The sequence below is a fragment of the Aphelocoma coerulescens genome, chromosome 5 (assembly GCF_041296385.1).
Source record: "Aphelocoma coerulescens isolate FSJ_1873_10779 chromosome 5, UR_Acoe_1.0, whole genome shotgun sequence".
In the NCBI taxonomy this organism is placed as follows: domain Eukaryota; kingdom Metazoa; phylum Chordata; class Aves; order Passeriformes; family Corvidae; genus Aphelocoma; species Aphelocoma coerulescens.
The window spans coordinates 54,899,442-54,921,375 of record NC_091019.1 but is presented as its reverse complement, the minus strand read 5'-3'; positions in this window follow the sequence as shown (position 1 = coordinate 54,921,375).

Sequence of the window (21,934 nt, the reverse complement as noted above, 5' to 3'; positions counted from 1 at the left end):
ATTTCACTGGAAGGATTATTCTGCATCAAACCCTTATTTTTTGACTGAGTAGGAGGCAGGGGAAACATTGACTACACTGATGGAAGAAGTTCATGTGATGGAAAATCTGCTTCATCTCCCAGTTTCCAATGGTTAGTTACATTCACTGTTCAAACCATGTGCCTGGCTGTGGCTGAAAAGATCATAAATACTTGAAGTGTACAGCTCACATAGTTTAAATTCAGCCAACTGACCGTCAACTGATCCTTAATGGAAAGTTCAAAGAAAATTAGTACTCTATATTGCAGGGTTCCAGTTCCATGAGAAACCTTTTGGCTTTTCTCCATCCCTGTCTATACTATTATTATAAGGAAGGTATCACACAGTTCCAAGTCTGGCACTCTTCAACCAGTGTCTGACTAAGAAATAGCTGAGGAAGAAAACAATGGATATATTTTTCTGTCTTAGAATGATATGATTTTGTCACTAAAATATGGTCTAGGATGTGTGACCAACATTGCAGGACTTTGTCACATGTTTAAAAATGAAAGATAACACTTCTATCCCATTACTTTTTGACTAAAGGAATTCAGCTTCCCAAGGTTTCTAGAAAAAAATTGTTTGCTGCTGGCTCACTCAGAACCTGAACATAGTTGTTGCAGTGAGTGTATAGTAACATGTCTTCAAATAATTTGAAGTAAGGTGACTGCCATAATAAATCAGATTGGTGACCCAGCAGTCCTAGTGTCCCGTCTTTAACATCTCCTGGGACTGGATGTTTCAGAAAAAAAAAAAAAAAAAAGAGTTTCTTGAATTCCATCTGTTGGCTAATTTGCACAGTCATTTTCTACTAGTAACATGATATTCATGCTTAGAGTGGTGGGAAGTCTCTTCCACCAACCCAGACTTGATCTGTTTCTTTAGCAGTAGCCTCTGAGCACTTCAAGGAAGCAGACACAGTCTTGTGAAGTTCACCCCGATGCTGCCTGTACTCCTCAGAGACTGTTTCTCACTCATTACTGCAAGTGGGCGAGTGCCTTTTTCAAGCCCTGTAAAACTGGAAAATCTAACAGATGGTAGATATGGCCTATATGCCTGAAGTCCCTTCCTATCTCTCTGTCATGTTTCCAAAACTACTTTTCAATGTGCTTTCCTTGGAAGTCATTGGAATATTCCTGTTTGGTTGGATTATTATATTTTCCTTTCCAATTTTTTTTTTCCCAGCTGTAATTCAGAAATACTAAGAGGCTTTTGTCATCATGTAAACATATTTATAGTAGATTTTGAGGGAAGGATAATTGCTCAGGCTAAGACTTGTATCTCCTGCAGCATACTTTAGGGAACTATAAATCACTTTCAATGGGATCCATGTTTATATTAGACCTGTTACTTCTATTACTTCCTATGGACTATCACTATGGCATTTAGCTTGTTTTTCCTACTCATGCTACATGTTCTGAAGCAGTGGTTTATTGACAACAATCCAGACCACTCACTAGTCTAACATAATCACTACAAACATAACCTTTACCTACTGGTGATCATCAGAGGAGTTTCTTTGGCATGAGTCAAAAACTTATTGTAGGGACATTTGGCATGTAGGGTATGAAAAAGGGTATGTAAAAGAGAGCTACAATTGTTTGCATGAGTTTGGGTCTCTCAATGGTGTGAGTCCTCTGTCAGCTTGTTCTCATGCTGATGGTTGTTGCACAACATACACATTAAGCCTAAGGAGGATTTATGATGAAGACGTTAGCTCCTCTCTACTCTTCTTTTATCTGCTGGGGGACTTCTATCAGTGCTCACCTAAGCTTTAGGTTTTCCTATCTGGCATCTTGACTGTGGCTCTGTATGACAAGTAAAAAATTTTACATTTAAATTTTTAGCACATTGTTTTCCCTAATTACCAAGGAAAATGTTATCTTCATCATGGCTAGTAAGGCATAAAAACTGATGCTAGTGACGTCTATGTGCTTCCCTGCCAATTTTACAGATCTGACATGGTCCATGGAGCAATAAATGTAGCCTTCAAATATTTTAGAACTGATGTGGAGGGCTCATACAGAAGAGGGAAGTTCAGGTGGTAAATTTTAGCCCAGCTTCTGTAACAAGTGACAGCACTAACCTGCAATATCAGGCCACCTTCCATTATAGGTGTCTACTGAACTCAGTGTCAAAATTACTGTTGACTTCAAAGGGGGTGCTTGCAGTGCATGCCTGCTGCTTGCTGCAAATGTCAAGACTGGGACTTCAAGGACAGTACTGGAAGACATGTTTAGGAAACTCTGTCTCCGCTCCAAAAATAACCAAGGTCACTTTGAGAAGGTGTGCCCAGTACTACTGAGCCTTTGAGTCAGGCATCTCAATTTAAAATAGTAGAAAACACAAGCCATAAATTTTGTCCTGGAGCAAAGCTATAATTGGTCTGGGTGAGAGGTTTTTGATTATCTTCTTTGTGTATGAGTGTACATTTATGTTTTTGTGGGCACATAATAGTGTTCCTCTCCTCTCTTCTCTAAACTGTATTACTGAAATTTAGCTGAATTCCAGAGCTTGGAACATAGCTAGGAAATAGTGCTAGCAAAACATTTTCAAAATTAAGTGATCAGAATTCAGAAAAAAAAAAAAAAATTGATAATGCATTATACATTAAAGTTAATTTTAATAAATATTTCCCATTTAAAAATAATAATAGCATCTAATATTGCTGCCTTTCTACCATGATACACAGATATTTATGCTAGCATTTGAAACAACATGTAGGATATTACCTCTCTCCATTGCGTATGCGAGAACTTTTGATGGGAAAACTGCTTTATGTCACACAAGGAGGGTCTTGTTCTCTTCAGTTAAATGTGGCTGAAGTTCAAAGAAAAGAAGTGAATTCTTACTGACCTGTATATGGTCAGTCTGAAACTTTTATAAGGAGTATCTTTTTTCCTTTCTGCCAAGTTAGGTTTCATATTGTTGAATCATGTATCAAAGTCCCATACAACACGTCAACAATTTTAATGAATTTTTCTACTGGAAATTGTGGAATAGTCAAACTAGGAAATATTTGTTGAATATGGTAGTTTTTGTGAATTTCCTTCTTAAAAAGAAATCTTGGTTTTTTTTTCTTTCCCAGCTGTCAGTGTTTATTTACACGTGAAATCACCTTTCAGCTTCCAAGAGACAGTTTGGAACAAAACAAAGCAAAATAATTTCAGCAAATCCCAGCTTTCTCACTTATGCTTCTCTTTCCCCTAATTTTTCATAAGTTTGCAATAATTTTCAAAATGTTGGCCTCTTCTGATACGGGAGGAGAAAAGTCAGTCACAAAACTCCTGTTGATCTACACTATATTTTTCTCTTCATCATTCAAGGACATCTCTTGTACTAGAGAATATGCAGTCAGCTGAAAACCAGTTCCACTTCCCAGGAGCTTAGGTGTTCATGTTCTGCTATGGAGTAAACATTTCTTCAGTCTCAGTGATGGATTTCTGCAAATTCATCTCCATCCTTGCAAGACAGTATTTTCTTACAGCTTCTTAGGACTGCATTCTGCTAGGGAGATGTTTGGATGGCTTATGTTGCAGCTATCAGGCCTGTGTTTGTGTACTAGAAAAGTACATTATCTTTGCTTCAGAGATCGCCACTGCCTGCCTTTATTTACACTCCACTACTGTACCCTCCAGCCCTGTCATTCCAGTAGTATTCTTGAAGAGAGCTTGATCCAAAGCACATTACAGAATTGCAAACTCTCTAAAGAGTTTTGTGGCAATGTGGCAAAAATGGTTATAACTTTTGAAATGCTGTGGAAATATTTGCTGGAAGCCAATGAATTTCCTTGCAAAAAAGTCACATACAAGTGGAAGGGAATAGAAAACCTGGGAAATAATTCAGATTTTTACAAAGACAGAAAAAAAACCAAACCCGTGAAAAAGAAAGTTAAACATCCCAACCCTCTTAACCTGTTGGGCTTGCCCAGCTTTAATCAACTCTTTATGATGTCCTCATTAGTCCAGACTTTACTGCCAGGGTATTGAGTCTGCTATTTGGAGAGGAGCTTTGAAAGGAAGCATCATAATATGCAGTGCCTGTACAGATCAAATATGCATGTGTTAGTTTTACAGACTGGTGTCAGTGTTGCATTTATTTATTTGGGACAGTGGTGATAATATGTAAGTCATTTTGCTCCAAGAAAACAATGCACTGGGATCTTTTTTCTAAATATTAAATTCTGGTTTACTCAGGGCTTTCTCCACCCACTTTAGATGAGGGAGGAAAAATCTTGGCAAGCGGATGCTCTGAGGGGGCACATGGAGGCGTGTGTAATCATCTTGCCAGTTTAATTAACAGTGCTTTTGACTGATATGTGTTAATGAGGATAATGTACAGTATGGAGGGAAAGAACCCTGTGTGCTATATTAAAGGGACAGGTGCTGGGCGTATTGGAAAGTTCACTAAAAGGAAATAAAGTGTATGAAGTGACTTAGAAAGGGAAGGAGAGGAAAAATTTCTGAGAGCATTTGTAAGGGAGTAAATCTGTGCACCCAGTTCATGTGCCTTCAGAGTGGCTCATAGTGGAAAATGAGGGAGTGGAGAGAATCTGTTGGTTTCATGGTTCTGCCTAGGCCAGCCAAAGGAGAGTGGCTCCTGCCTCCCTGTGCCTGGCAGACCTCATCAAGTTGTCTCACCTGTGTACATGCTCCCCTGTGCATAAATGTTTGCAAGAGTGGGCCTAAAAAAGTGTCACACATTTGACATTCTGTGCTGCTTCTTCTGAAATGACACCATTTATAGTTAAGAGCAATCAATGAAAGATTTCCTTCTACATAAGGGCCTGATCGTCTGATGCTGCAAGAGCCTCCTGCAAGGTGCTGAGTGCCCTCAACTCTAAGTGAAATCAATATGATTGGGCACTAGCATTTTTAATTCTTCTTATTTATGGGATATTTTTAAACCCTTTCCTATGCTTTGAAAGTGGAACTAACTTCATAAGATTTATTACCAGCCTGAAAAGAAAGGGAAGAATTCAGTGTGGCAAGCATATTTATCTCGAAGATATCCTTGGAGATTGACAGTGTCCTATCAGGGTCTTTCAACATTTATAAAATTTATGTGTTTGTATAGTCTTTGCTTCAACAAAGTTGGATGCAAGTATTGCCAACACAAAATCTTCACTTTCAGGAAACAATGGTATCAGTGGTCCAAGAAGACTAAGTTCTTAGTGAGTGTTTCAAGCTGCATTGTGGTGCTATTTTTTTTTTTCCATGACCTTATTTATTTTGGAAACGGGCTAGTGAAGTGCAGATATTCAAGTATAAAATAATTTCCTGCCTTCAATATTCACAAATTTTAAGGCTTTATATTTATTTCCATTTTTAAGTCTTCATCTTTCTACAAGATTTATGTATTTTAAATCAAAAACCTATAAATGCGAGTTGCAATTAAAGGAAATATTTACAATACTATTACTTTGAATACCTTGAAAATTCATTACACGTTCACTGTAATAAGTGTTCACTTTCTTAAACAAAAATCTGATATTGCTGCATTTGTAGTGCATTGAAAATTATGTATATCTGTAAGCATATTTATGTTTTATATATATATATATAATGTATATATATATACACACATATATCTATTTCTGTAATCAAAAGAGAGATGATCATCTGCAGGTAGCCTGTTCAGACTCTTTGAAAAGAAGAAGCAGAATACTCTGCCAAGGCTTTAAATGGCAGAAGAGCTCCACAAGCTGGGGATAGGACCAATGGATAGTACAGTGCCTATAGCAAGCAGGAGAAGATGTTAGTATTTCTTTTCTTAAAGAACCTTCCTAACCCTGAAAAAAAAAAGAACCTTCCTAACCCTGAAAAAACCCCGAAACACCCCCAGCCCCCCATTTTTGTCATGAAAGCACTATTCCCTGTTCCATGTTCAGTGATAGGAAAAAACCAGTGTTTGCCCTCTGAACAATGGCTTTTGTGTAAATAGCCTTAAACTGGTGCAATCCAGAAACCTTGAATATTTTGGAAGCTAATTTCCTGAGTCTTCTGTCTGTGAGAAACAAAGGCTACCCCCAGAGAGAGGTGGTTTAACCAGTGTCCTTTCAAAATAACTTCTAAGTAGGGCTAGAAAGAAGATAACACAGTTACTTCTTTATTTAGGAGTGATAGGGATAGGTGCTTGGTTGTTTATTATTTAGGAGTGTCCAGACTTACACATCAGTTTTTCAAGAGAAAAATCCAACTGTCCTTGTTTTAGATTTTAATGGTTATGTCTGAAATTGAGTAAAAGTACCCCAAAATCAGAATGTGGGAGTATTTTCTATTTTCTATATTTTAACAGTGTCAGCATTACAGATTTTTGACAGTGTAATTTCCTTTTTTTTTTTTTTTTTTTTTTTTCTTTAATTATGTTTCTTCAGCTAAAGAGGGGTTAAAATCCAAGACAATGTTGGCATAAGATCAAATGGGTATCAATTGGCTGTAAATGCATCTAGGACAGAAAGAGAAGATTCATAACTAACAGAGGACTGAAGTTCTGGAACAGTTTTCAGATAGGAGTCATGAAGGGTAAAAAAAAAATCTAATGGGTTTAAACAAAGAGCTTGATAAATTTATTATCAGAACTATATGACCTGGTTGCCTCCATTAGGCATAAACTGGACCTGATTACACAGGAGTTCCTTTCTATTTTTGTTTTCCCAAAGAAATTATGCAAGAACCAGTCTTTGTGCTGCAGAAATACAACACATTGCAAACTACCCTAAACAAATAAAAACCGAAGCAATCTAGAATCAGCTCTTACCTGTAACTGACATCAATAACCTTTAGATAAAAGACAGAAACTGGTATTATATCCAAGTGCAGGCCCCCCAGTTTTGACCTTTTTTACTTCTTTTCTCAAATAAGGCAGATTTCAGGCATTAATTTTATTCCATCTCTATTCAAAGCAGACATGAGCAAAAACATTGGCTGAATGTACTGTTATTCATTTTAGGGTCAGTATCTCATCCTCCCTGGACAGCTTTACACATAATAAAAGAACTAACATCCAGCAGAGTTGAAAGCCTTCAATAGATCAAGGATCAGGCTCACAGTTTTAGAATCTGTGCCTCAGCAAAGCATCTGTTTAACCCTACATATGCACTTCATTCCAGTTGAAGCATATGCCTAAATATAATATGATTGCGGACAGACTTCAGTGCACCCTCAAAGTTAAGATCACATCTAATTGCTTTATCAAATTGAAACCCTGCTTAATCTACAGCATGCACAGGCTATTAATGGATGATGTTATTTGAATAATCATCAATACAATGCTCTCCATTATTTTGATTTAGGTATTGAAGCATCCATTATAAGCAACCATCTCAGAAATACTGTGCGAAGTTAATGGTACAATTATTAAGCCAGCTACTTATAAATAAGAGGAAAAGAAAAACAAACTAAGAGGAAGAGGAATAAAAGATAGAGACTTTCAGAATAAACATCACTATTATGTTCACTGTAAGACAGTAGATATTAAACTATATCAGGTGCCTTGTCTTTTCATTAAATAATGAATAAAAAAATAATGAATAAAAACTAAAGTACAATGTTACACACATTGTTCTTACCCATTATTATCTAATGATGTTCTATTCTTCTTAATTCAAGCATTTCTGGTCTTGTGTGCTTAACCATCCTACTCTCAGTTGTATCCCTGTTAGTATTGTTTTCCTACAGACAGTTTGTTACGGGATTCAACCAAAATTATATCCTCTGCTAGTAGGATTTTTTCTTTTTCTTCTGCTTGCCATTCCACTATAAATTTCATGATACTAATTTAAATGCACCTAACATGTTCACTTCATATTCTAGATAACTGTTTTGACTGATTTTACTCACTGGGAAGAACAATTTTGGCTTTGTTATTTTTTTTTAAATCTTCCTATATTTTTGTAGTCTGATTCTTTTTTCTCTCTTATGTACTATCTGATGTATATCCTGAAACATTTGCGATCAAGTTTTGAAACAGCAGGTGTCAAATTCTCAGACTGAGTATAATAATCACAATAATTTGAAGAAAAACATTGAGCCTCATGGAACTGGTAATAAAGTCAGAGAACTAAATGTGTCATTTTTCAAGGGATGATGCTATTTTCAAATAAATGCTTAATGAACCCAGATCTTGCATTTTTCTTTTGCATGATATTATGCTTCATAGACAATCAGAATAATTTTATTTCTATTGTAACTTTATCACTTTAACAGCGTACAGTCCATCAGCAAATAAAAAAGGTATACATTGCCTTAGAGTTATAGAAATAAGGTCTCTTAAACACTCATTGCAATAACTTTTACATGTGCCGTGAACATTTCTAATACACAGAAATAATTATCAATAAAAGTACTGAGATGAGGGTTATGGATCAATTATTTGCATATATTTTAATTTTGAAAATGGATTTTGCCGTTGAAGATAACATTAGTGCTTCTGTTAGGGAACAGTTTTATAATTAGGCAAATACTGTACCATAAAATACTCATCACCATAGCAATGGTTTTTCATGGGGCACAAGTAAGTTGATAACAGAGGCAATACATTTACTACAGAGACTATTGTGGTTGAATAATGTAAAGTTATAACATTTAGTAAAGCACCTACTAACATAAGAAATCATGGCACAGCCATACTACATATTGACATTAAGAGTAATTTTAATGAAAGGCATTAATATTTTATATAGCATCCTCCATACAAAGTATAATAACATCTCAGTATCTTACACTGTAGTGTCTCATATGCTGCATCTCATCTTGAAGGGTCATGTGTGTGCATGTGTATGGGAATCACTTCAACCACTCCTGAAATTTCTTTATTTATTTATATGTAGTGTTCTCATATTAACCATTTCAGTATCTGAATTACTACAAATGTCTGGAGAGCAGAACAAAAAAAAAAATTAAAGCAGATTGGATCCGTAAACAACATTCAAATTCTGACAGCAAAAAAGTTACTTTATCCAACTGAGCTCCAGACCAGAAATTCAGGTAGGTAAAATGCAATTATCTCAATTTGATATCAGGCATAGCACTGGGTACGGTTTGTGGAAATTACTACAAGGACTTTAATGAAGACAAATAGCCCAAAACTTTGTATTATTTCTCCTTTTGACATTTCCTATAGCACAGTCTATAGAAAACACTGCTTTGTTTCTGACTTGAAGTAATGGTACCATCCTCTAAGGCACAAACTGGCTGCTTTTCCCCATCTGAGGATTAACACATGCCTGCTCTGCTGAACTTGTGGTAACAGACCCCCTGTAAGGCGAAGACGTCAGAGAAATAAATATTTGTTTTGTACAAGTACATAGAGACCTACCTGGGCTAGAGAGCAAGGAGAGCAATGCACGTGAACATTTGTGGGGGGCACAAATAAGGACAGTACAGTCTCTCCCACTGAGCTGAAATAGACCAGCATCATTAAATACCGACAAGCAGAAATAACAGCGGCCCTAAATCAAGACTTCATCACAAGCTTCATGCCTATGAGTCCTACCACTGAAGTCAGTGGGACTTAACTGTTCAGGGGAAATAGTCATGGGAATTTGCTTAAAAATGTCTTCAGGCATGGCCAGTAACAGATGCAGAATATTTCTGGAGCTGTTTCATCTCAATGTGAACTCAGTGCTTCCATACATATTTCACATAATCATAGCAAGAATTGCAATAGTTATTTCCTACACAACAGTTAGATTAAATCTCTTGCTGGTGACTGGGCTGTATTTGTATGAAAGTTTTCTTCTCTTTTCATGAAATACAATCAGTGGCATATTTTGGAGAGGATAAAGACTGAGGCTTGCTCCATTGGTAAAACAGACATTTGTGATGATGTCCATTCAGTTGAATAATACAGCTTTTTTTCTAAAATAGCACTGGATTATATGGAGAATTCTTGAATTAAAATTTGAAAATAAACAATTCTGAGATCTGATAGAAAAGCTCTGATAGCAGAAGCTGTCATCTGCTGTTCAAAGTATTCCATCCTCAGTAACATGTAATAACATGATGTCTGTTGTGAGACTGAAGTCACTAAGAACTGAGGTTACTTGGTAACAGGTCAGTATGGGACTTTCAAGTCTTCTGAGGGCATCTTTTCATTATGCGTAGTTTGAAAATTATTTTATACCTATAATTTCACAGAATCTCAAAATACATGGATGCACTCTAATAGCTTACTATCTTTCTTGTATTGTGATGCCCAAAACTGCCCCCAGCATTCGAGGTGAGGCCGCCCCAGAGCAGAGCAGGACAATCCCCTCCCTTGCCCAGCTGGTGATGCTGTGCCTGATGCCCCCCAGGACACGGTTGGCCCTCCTGGCTGCCAGGGCACTGCTGACTCATGTTCAACTTTCTGTCAGCCAGGAACCCCAGATTTGTGTTGTAGGTGCACAAAACCTTTAAATTATGGAACATGGTTTCCCTTGAAATTATCTACAAGGAGTGTTTAAGCTACTGTGTTTCAGTTTTGCTTAAGCTAATTTAAATTTTTTATAGCATTGGAGGGTTTGAGGCTTGTGTAGTACCTGTGTTAGGAATACACTTGCAAAATATCATTGAGAAAGGAGTGGACTTATTACAGAAGGAGAGAACTAGTTGTGTGTTACATTTCTCTTCCAGTGTTTCAAAATCCCTTATATTTAAAATGAAACAAAAGATTGAGCCGATTTCTACCATGTTGGGTTTTTTATATATATTGGCAAAACAATATTGGATGCATAAGAGATTCTTGGAGCAGAATTCACATGAGGAATCCAGGCCTACCATGGCTAATGGATTTTTTAAAAAGAAACACACTAATGTAAATTGTTTCAGATAATTCTTTAAGCATTCTATTTAGAAGGCAGGAAATCACACAAGAGTTTTTACAGCATACCACATAAGCAGGCTGACATTCTAAAAAAGACATGGTTTGTTTCAGCCCTGTGCCTTTTTATTATCACATCTTATTACATTATAGTTTGAGATAAAAATCACACCTTGGGCATTTGAATACACTCAGTTTCACCTCCTCCCTCACAGGTGTCCCTCGAGGTGCATTGTTATGTTACAGTATCACACTGCTTGTCATATCTTATTGCTTACTTGCAGATTGTGGTAATATTTTGAATACTGACAGAGTGGGCACAGCCTCTGAGCATCAGCACCAGTTTGCACTAATGTAATGTGCCACTGCACCAGTCCTAAAGACAACAAAAGCAAAAAAAATCTGCAAAAACCTACTGAAGACATGTTGCCCACTCTGCAGTATGTATCAATTTATCTATTTTTGGTATGACTGTGAGCAACATCCCTGTCACCTTGACGCTACTGCTGAGAAAACAGTATGGACTGCATGAAAAACTTTTGGATTCATCAGCTGTTAGGGTTCAGTGCACTCACTGACAGACACTGAATCTCAGCCACTCTGCTGTGTGGCTGCTGGGGCTGGAGAAACCGTGACAGTATAGGAGGGAGAAGGTGTGATCCACGTCTATGGATATTCCCTGAACAGCAAACCAAAACTTGAAACTGAGGTTTCTCTGCATTGAGTGAGGGGAAAGAGGCAATTTCCACTACTTGCTGGGAAGGCCAGACTGAAGGGGTGCTGTGGTGGAGGTGGTGTTGGGGAATATTGCCTGTTTTTGGTTAGTAGGTTTGAAGAGATGAGATTTCAGAAGGAAATCAGAGATCTGGGGTGTGAAGAAAAGTACAAAAAAAGAGGAACTATAACAATCTCTCCTGTAATTCCGGTACTTTATGCCAAGTGAAAGAATATAATGATACATGCAAAAAGGTTGGAACAGTGTAAAGGATAACTAAAACTAAGAATTTCCTACTGAAGAAATGACAGACACCAATCCTAAAGATTCCCCTTTGGATTTGGGTATAGCAGATGCTGCAACAGTTGAAAGGGGAAGTAGCAATATGTAATGTGGAAAGAGTGGCAGCAACATCCTGGGTGGGGATATCTGGGATGTGTCCTTCGTGTTGTCACTCTCCTGTTGACAAATGCCTGATGACCAGGGTGTTGATATCTCCAACCAGTAAAAGCCATCAGATCTGGGATAGCAAACGTAGGAGTATCCAGATCCAGGAGGGTTGTATCCTAGGTAAGTGTAACCCAACCTTAGTGACCTGTATGACAGCCTGGACATGCAGCTGCAATTTAAAAGGTGATGAGGATTGTCTCAGTGATTTTAAGGGTCTTTTCAGCCTTCAGAGAAGTCTAGGAGCAAGAAGATTGCAGAAGTGCTTAAAATGATACAGAGCCATAACCAAGATGGACTTCAAATGTGTAAGTGTTGGCAGCAGCAGGGGAAGTGTGATGGAAAAGATCACTTCAAATGAGCACTTTAGGGACATGAAAAAGCAGCTTCTATGGGGCAGGAAAGAGGAAAGACTTTCAATTAGAAAAAAAAAAAAGAGATGTTGTCTGTCAAATCATAAGTACATTAATGGGCTTTCGCAGTATTAAAAAAATCAGGTTTTGTAAACAGGCCAAATTTGCGTACGTTTTTCATTCAAAAATTTCAAGCTAGTCTAGTGAATAAAAATGAGACTGACAAAGTCAACAAACTCTAGCTAAAGTTTCTAATGCAGCTTATAAAAGAATGGTTGATTGAAGTGACCACATAGCTGGGACATGTGTGATTTTTTTCGTTCGAGCACTTCAGAAATTGATTTCTACTTTTGATTCTACAATTGCAGTTGTTAGAAGATCCATCCATGGATGAGCTATCACAGAGAAGGACATGGTCTGGTTCACAGAGTATAGTAGAGATTTAGCTATATAGCTCCCAATTAATCCTGAAGGAGTTGTTCAATTGGCTCTTCTGGGATAACAAGTATAAACACAAGTAAAATCTCAATGTAAAAAGCATGATTTGCTTTTGTCTGGCTTTGCACACATATCCACAGTCATTTTGAGTTTGAGTTTGCTATACTTATCTTTGTTACACTGTATCTCTTTTTTTTCATAATCAGTAGAATTCAAATATGTATATTTTCATCTGCCTGTGGTTTGATTTGTTTAAAAATATACTTGGTACCTTTCAACCATCCTTTTTACATTCGAGAGAGGAAGTAGTGACAGTGGCGACAGTGATCATGAAGAAATTTGAACAGGTGATGGGGGCCCTATAGCCATCCCAGCCTCAGGTTTTACTGAATTTTACTGAACCTTGTGACAGTCATGGGCATGTGTATCTTTCTCTATTGAGTAAGAGACCTCGTGCTCCTGTTCTTAATGAGGAAATGGAGTTCACATGACTGCACTGCTAGCTCTCTACAAATTTAGGGCAACTCTAAGTCATTGAACAGTTTGTTAACTTCAGCCAGCTTTATCCATTCATCTTGCATGAAAGACACCCATACATGCCACAGTGGTGTTGATGCCTTTTCCTGGTCTTAAAATCAAGAGTCACACATGGTTAGAAAGGGAAAAGGGATTTTACCTTGGTGTTTATTTTAAGGATCCTTAGGTGTATACGTCCAGGTCATATGCATCGAGATGCACCCTGCCGAGTCCCTCTCTCCCCCTCCCCAATATTGGGTATAACATTATAGGTGTTACTAATTAGCATATCTATCAAAGATTCCCCAATGAGAGGCGCAAGTGAGCCCCCCTCCCCAAGGAACCTTCCCCTGGATGGTTCTATCTTGGTTTACAGAATGTGTTCTGGAGAGGATCTTGAGGTCTGGGGCACACTGATCCCTAGCTACAAAGCTTCTAAAATGTTTAGTCTCTCAGCTTGACAAACAAGTCCAAGAATGTAGGCAAAAAGCACTAGGAATACAGAAGTTGTAAAAAGGCATAACAGGGGTATAAAAGAAAAGGCAAAAATCTTCATGGCATCAGTGTATTTTGATTTAAAGTGCTGTTGATGCCCATGCAAATAGCAAGCAGCTAAGGGCCCCTAATGATCAGAGAGCAGGCTGTTGCCCAGACATGGGAGGCTTAGGTAGTTAGGTGGCTCAACAGATGTGAGATGTGGGACTTCACAGGCAGACACAGCTCTTCTGCCATTAATCAGAAGGCAGAAATAAACAGCCCCACAAAGTTTAACCTGCTTGGCAACACTGCTTGACGCAGGAACAAAGGTTCACCTGTACTGTTGGGATCTGTCTTGACACTGTTATGTGCTTCCAATTGTGGGACGTCATTTGAGTCTATCTGAAAGGGCAGGAAGGTGGCTCAGACCCTGCCCAGCAGAAAAAAGCAAAACTGTAGTCTTTGCAAAAGTCCCTTCTTTCTTTATTTTCATTTCTTCCCTCTCAATCATATACTGGTATTGTTTTTTTCCCCCCATTTTTGGGTCACACATGTCTGCAGGCCACAGAGAGTTGAGAAGCAGCCTGGGAGATGAAGAGCTTATGGAAATGAGCTCTCCTCCTCCTCCTCATGCAGACTGCTAATCCTGATTCAACAAGATTTTTAATTCCCTGTCCGTGGCTGTGCAAACAATTTGCTGATCCCCAAGAGTTGCTCCAATCCAAGGCTGGAGTAACTCTCAGGTGCAGCTGTGAACAGGATTTTGGTTAAAGTCAAGTTCATAAATATTTGCCTAATAAACCAGACTCTTTAAGCACCAAATAAAACAAGCCCAGGCTGGGGAGGGGGTGGGGAGAGGCAGAAGGACAGAGCGAAAAATACCCCTAAGTTTTTAAACACTCCATTAAATACTTTTCAGTACTGCTGATATTTTATGTAACACTGGCTTTATTTATGTATTTATGTATTTTGCTTTGATGGGGGATTATTTTTCTCATTGCAGTTTTCTTTTGATTGATGCAGTGTGCCTGCTCACTTTCAGATATGGTTGGAGAAGAAGCAGCATAAGTTGGGTGACTGTATTTAAAATGGGTAATACTGAATGGTTTTAAAATTTAATATTTCATATAGACATTTAGTTTCACAAGTAATTTATTTTCTGAGATGCAAGTTTCTGCCTGGACAGTGTTGATTTTGAGTAACTTGATGTTTATTTCCCACCTCGGCATATTAATATTATTTGGACAGTGTAGTTTCAAAATACCTTATTGTTGTTGGATTCTTTAATAGCCATTAAGGAAATAAAGTGAACTCCTTTATATCAAGATATTGTTTTATTCCTTGTGATGCTTTTAACCAATGTATTCTTCAACAAGAAAAAAAGCAGCCTGTATTATATGAGACAACTCTGTTAATCATGAAAAACATAAGATATAAAATGGAATAATTTGTAAAATTGTAAATGTTTCCCAGTTAAAATATATACAGCCTGTGTCAGGATGGCAGCTGATATAAATGAACGTTCCTCCATCAACTTTATATCAACTTTGTTAATTTACACCCATTGAGAATCCTTCCCTTCCCTGATGTCATTTTTTAAAATCTGTTAAACAAAAACTCTCATTTTAAATCAGATTCCTCTGAAAGTTACAATCTTAGAAAAAAGAAAAACAAGCAAACAAAATTCCTCACTTCAAGTCCTTGAAGAGAGTTGAGATCTCTCTTTGATTGCAGTATGTTTAATTGAACTTCTGAGTGATTTTTCAGAAAAGAACAGACCAAGCATATTTAGATTTGTCACTGAGTTACTTCTTTTTGAAAACAAATCTCAGCAGGTTTTGAACCAGGACAAAAAAACAAAGGTTGAATTTAATGATCCTTGTTGTACTAATATTTTTTTTTAAAGAGAGATGAGGAGTATTTAACTATAGAAAAAATCTGACTGTAAATCAAACATATCCAGAACTTTATTCATCAACATTATGCTACCAAAAAGTTATACCTAGAAAAAGATTCATTTAATAATATTACAGAATATTATTATTTATTAATATTTATTAATAAAGTAATACTCTTAAAATGGAAGAAGAAATATTTGCTTCCGACACTTATACCTGTTACATTTAAACCTTGATTATGCATGCTTAATGTTGCCAATTCTTTCCAGTTTAAATTTCAAATTTACTTAGATGTAGAAATTGTGAGTCAGCTGTCTCAACATGGACTGGATCATTGATGGTACTTAGTATACATAATATTGCTTTTCAAAAATTATCCTTGTTTTATTAGATCTGGAGATATTAAATGGTCATAAATATGTATTAGTCAACATCTCACTCTTACTTTTTTAACTAGAAGGAATATTGTGTTTTTATTTAAAAAATAAAAAAAACCCATTACTGATGATTAAACATTTATTGTTGTTTGACTTTGGTATCTTTGGAAAAAAAATAATCATTCTCGAACCTGGTCTAGTAATGAATGTGGTTTCCATTGAAATCTAAGTAAAGAGAAGTCAGGTTACATCTGTCTAATTCCTGCCATGACTTCTAGGACTTGGTAAAAGCTTTAGGTTAATGTGAGTTCATATCTTTCAACAGTATAAATTTGATCTGTAATGTTTTAATGGTCATGTGATTCTCTGAAAAAACCTTCACCAACACCATATTGGTGTTTCATGGAATAAAATTATAGAAAAAAGATAAAATACATACCATACTTACATAGAGATAACATAGCTCATGATGGCAAATGGTAAAATACTTAACAGAAGTCTGTAGAAACCCTAGCACTTATATCATGAATTTAAGTGTTGGGTTTTTTTTCAAAGGAAACATTTTATTTTTTTCTTTCTGAAAGAATGTGACTGTGAAAGTCACCTTCCTTGTGACTAGTGACTCTCAGTTCTCGAGCTGGTGTAATCCTAGAGCAGGCTGCAGAAAGCAAAATGCAGACCTGTTGATTCCTTCTCTGGTAATTTATGAGGCCAAACTTTTCATGCATCAATAAATAGAACAGCTCCTTCTAAGCCACATAAGCAAAATAAATGAGACTTGGCCTTCCATTAATGAAAGATGTCACATTAAGTAGCGTAAAATATGTGGCAGGGAGCTTGAAATTCATGGGACCATATGGAGCAATGAACACATTGCAAATATCTCTTACCAGGTTCCTGCTTTGATGCTCTTTCTGTATCTTTTTTATAATCTGAATTGCCACATCCCTTCTGGATAAAAGAAGAGAGAACCCCTCTGATCACCAGGCTCTCACTGCACTGATCTTCATCCAGAAGAAATCCCCAGCCTTGTTTCTCCTACATGGAGGTTTGTGTTTCAGAGCTGGTGTTTCCCAGCTCAAATACCACTGAAGACTTCTGTGGAGAAGCACACTTTACTTTCTTCAGCTTCTATGGAGAGCTGTTTTCTCCTTACTGCTTTTATTTTTTCAGGAGTTTTTTCAATCTGGTTTCTGACCAGGGTAACCATCTCAGTAGTGAGGTTTCACCCTGACAGCTCTTATACCATCGATACCTTTGAAGTTCAGCTCCTTGTGCCTTAGTGTATTTTGCCCTGTGTACTGGGTCTGGCTGAGATACAATTATTTTTCCCCATAGCAGCCCCCAAGTGCTGTGCTTTGCATTTTTAGCTAGAAAAGTGATAAACAGCAGTGTTTTGGCTACTGCTGAAGAGTGCTCCAGCAGCATCAATGCTGTCTCTCCAACATTCCAACCCCCAGCTCAGCTAGTAGGCTGGGAGTGGGAAACCTAAATACATGTGCTGCAGCCCTGCTTCCTGGGAAGTGGCTGGACATCACTTGCTGATGGGAAGTAGAGAATAAAATCTTTGGGTTTTTTCTTTGATTGTGGAAGCACAACCTTTGACTCTTACTTTACTAAACTGCCTTATCTCAATCTACAAGTTTTTTCTATCTTATTTTCTCTCCCTTTTCCAGATGAGAATGGGAAGTGATAGAGAAACTTGTTGGGCACCTGGAATCTAGCCAAGGTCAACCCACCTCACCCTGATCAATTTACTGTGCCTCTTTTGACAGGAGTTTTGCTGCCACTGCAATGCCTTTGAAGGCTACTCTAGTCTTCTCTTCATATCCACCACCATCTTTGAATGCTTTGACCTATTTAATTTTTTTATTAGTAATTATCTGGAGGGATTGAGTGTCCTTTTTGTTGCCTCTCTTGGCCTTACAAAATTAAAAGTCCTGTTGGGATTTGCTAAGTTTCTTGGTGGCTCAGGAGCGGTCATCATTCAGTTGACATTTCTAACTCCCTCCAAATCACCGTCATAACCAGACTACATAAGGTTTAACTTGAATCACAGAATAATATTGGTTGGAAGGTATGTCTAGAGGTCATCTGGTCCAATTAGCTCAGCTAATTTTGATAGATTCTATTTCTCAGGGTATTGTCCTATATTCTATGACCTTTTAATAAAGTTAGGAGACATAATCAAAATGGAGTTAAAACAGTGAGGACTCTGCAAAGGCACTTGGGAATGCATAGACCCTCCTTTTCCCATATGCATATTAGATCATTGCTACCACATGAAGCTAACTGTTGTGTGGTGAATTTATCCCAATCATCTGCTTCAAATAATATCTCCAAACATGGAACTCCAGTGATTGTTTTGGTCAAGAAAGTGATGTTCAAGATCCCTGATGATTCATTAATCTCTACAGGACTGAGTGACATTTTAAACATTCAAAACAAAAAACCCAAACAAACAAAAAACCAAAACCAAACAGAAAAGAAAACAAAGAGGCATCCTTATGTCTTCTGTGGCTTTGGAAATCAGGGCACTTATTTAACTGCTAACTGTAAGCACCCACATTTGAAAATACAGGTCATAACTCGATAAGGAAAGTGATACAAATCTCTTTTGCTAGAGTTAAAATGTGCTAGGCAAACAGTACACCCCCAAAATGAAGCCATCTGCTTAAATAAGCCATCCATGGATTGTGTCTCTCTACATGTATTTTTGTGATCCCACTGAGGGCAATGCATTTCCGTAGCTGGCACAGAGCACTGTTTTTCTCTGTGAGCCACCCAAATTTGAAAGGTCTCTGTCCCAACTTGCATTCTGATTCAAAACAATTATACATTTTCCTGATGTTTTGGGACCTGTTAGATTTTGTTATCATTTTTCTTCCCATTTTGTTACTTTCTCAGGTAATACATTACAAATAAAACTACAAATAATATTTGGGTTGTGTCACCTTGGAGAAAGCTTTCACAAAACATCACAGAGGAAATAGGCACAGATAAAACCTGTGAAGAAAATACAGTAGGATGTACATACACTTCTCCCACTCATTGTTTGCAATTTGCACCATTTTTGCCAGTGTTTGTAGGCAGACCAAGAAAACAAGCCACTGCATCACTGCAAAACATAACCTTGGGACTGAAACTATTGAACAGCTCATGACTCCACCTCCTCTCCTCAGCTTTACTTGCTGATGAAGAGTGCAATTCTGCCATTGTCCAGGATTTTTGTGCAAACTTCCCTGACCATCCATGTAGAAAAGCTTCAAGCCTGCTCCAGGGAATGCTTTGTCAGATGACACAATTACAGTGGATAGCAGGCTGGATGCTACTCCAGTCCCCAGTGGACTTATGATGGAATGGAGCTCAAATCCCTTAACTCTAGCTGGGGCAAAGTTGGGATGTCCTGCCTTTCAAAGAAATGTCCTCTCTCTCTCTCTGCTGTTGACTAGATAATAGGGAAAAAAATACCATTCAGTTCTCATATTGAGAGTTCTTCATTTCTGCAGACCAGGTTATAATAAAATATGATGCTTAAACCCAAACATATTCATTTTCAATGGTACACATCTTGAGGGAATAGTTGTTTGTTTTGATAAGGACAGTAATTATGATGCACTATAGTGAATTCTCCATCCAAAAAAACTTTTCTGTTTAGTTGTTTGGTTTTTTTTGTATTTAATTTGAGAAATACCTCAGTTCTGCAGTATATCTTGGATGATCAAAATAGCTCTTTCTGACCTTGAAATCCAAAGTCTTGACTGAGGACTACACAATGCTGGCTTGGAGCAAGACCATTTCTATTATCTTTTGTAATTCTCCTCTTGCTGGATGCACCAAGCCCACATGCTAAAGCATATTTTCTTTCATTTGACACTTTTGCAAATTATGGAATTACCACCTCAACTCATGGGTTCTTGACAGCAACTGCAAGAGGAAGAAAAAAATTGAACTCAATTGCATGTGTGAGTTTTTTTCATCAATCTAGCCCTAGGTGTGCTGGGATCTTATGCTCATCAAGTATACTCAAGTAAGCATTTTAGAACTGGCACTTTACAGAGCTAATTTTCCTTGTCAAAGCCAGCAAAAGCAATTTTATAATGTAAACATTTGATTCACTTTCATTGTGTAGACTGTATTTTTCTTAACCCCACATTCTTAAAAGCACCTTAATTTCAATGGAAAGCATATGCATTTGTGTAAAGACTATGAGGTCGATTCTCTCCATTGGTGCAGTCTTGTTGCTCTGTGTGGCACTAATGGAAGTTAAGCATGTGCATCAAGGGGCTAGTATTCAATTGATGGCTTGAACTCACAAATTGTTTGGTAAGTCCCCATCCCTGTACTCAGTTTCTTTTGAATATCTATGTAAGTCTGAAGAGGTTTTTAATTAAAAAACATATTTCTGCCATTCAGTATTCAACCCTACATTTTAATCTAATGCAGTATGTAAAGAGATTTATTTATGGAGCAGATCCCCTCTGATGGAAGCTAAAAAGTAGTCTTAAACTGACCTTATCCTGGTTCATATTACAGAAACCATTAACTTGTATTATCACTGGTTTGCTGTGAAAAGGCTCTGGGGCTTTACAAGCATTCCCCATGCTCCCCCTGTCCCTCTGTGTCTCTTTGACATTGTGCCACCCCATTGTTTAGAAATTAAAATATTCAGTGTTCCCTGCACTGCACGCAAACAAATGAGCGTTCATGCAACTCATACAAAGTAATGGTGTTGACCTTGTTAATAGAAAGATATCCTCTGTCTAAGACTAACTTCCTACTGCAGTAGAGAGCCACTAAATGCCTGCCTGCCTTATAGATATAAATAAGAGAATAATTTAGGCATAATTCTTCTTTTGCAAAAACTGTATTCCAGCCTACTGAAGCGATAGCAGACACTTATCTGTAGTAAATGCTGTATTGTCCCTGTCACCCATGTATTCATCCTGTATTCATGCAGAAAGAGGTTCAGAAAAGCTAACACCTGTGTTTGTAAAACAGGCTCTGGGATTTTGCTCTGAGACACCTCACCACAGCCAGCCCTGGGTGCTCTGCAACATCCCAGCAGCATAGAAGTGACTCCTGTATTCCCGTTTAAAGATCAGATTCTAGGGTTCTTCCTGGAAATATCCTGCTTTCTTGATGGCCTGGACTCTTCCACCTTGTAAGAGTTATTCATGGATGGGCAAGAGTCTGTTTTCATTGAACATTCTGCAAGGAATCATCTATGAAGGATTGTGTAGAAGGGTTGTGCTGCTTCCAACCATATGCCAACAGTCTCTCTTCCTCACAAGAGCAGACTGTAATCTGGGTAATAACATCTTTTCCTCAGCGAACAATTCTTTCGGGTGGAATTCAGACCAGTGCAGAGGCCTCAAGAACTTAATTGGTGCACAGGCTCTTTCCTATGGCTCTTGAAATAGTGCTGGATTTCACCCTTAATGAAGTATTGAGTGGGCTGCCTGTGAGTCTCAGGGGAAAATGTATTGGAGTGCTCTGGCACTATTGCTCCCACTTTATGTAAACCCACTCCAGCTTGCTCCATGCTTCTGGCTTGGTGCCTAGCTTTGCAGACAAATGTCAACCTGCCAAATATCTTCCATTTACATTCCAGCCCATTTCAGAGACCATCCAAACCAAACAAAAAAAAAAAAAAAGAAGAAAGGGGAGAGGCAGTGACTTGTCGAATTTCCTTCCTTGATCCCTTAGGGAAAGAGGTTATTACTGAGTGTTGTTGCACAGGAACCACCGTGAAGAATATGTGAATGGGAGGGTGGGAAAGAGACAGAAAAAAATGCTTTTAAATCATAAAACTGTCAGTGAGCTTAAAAACATAGAGCAACATTTCAGTCTCAAAGCTGATGTAGGAACTGTTGTACATGCTATGGTTTC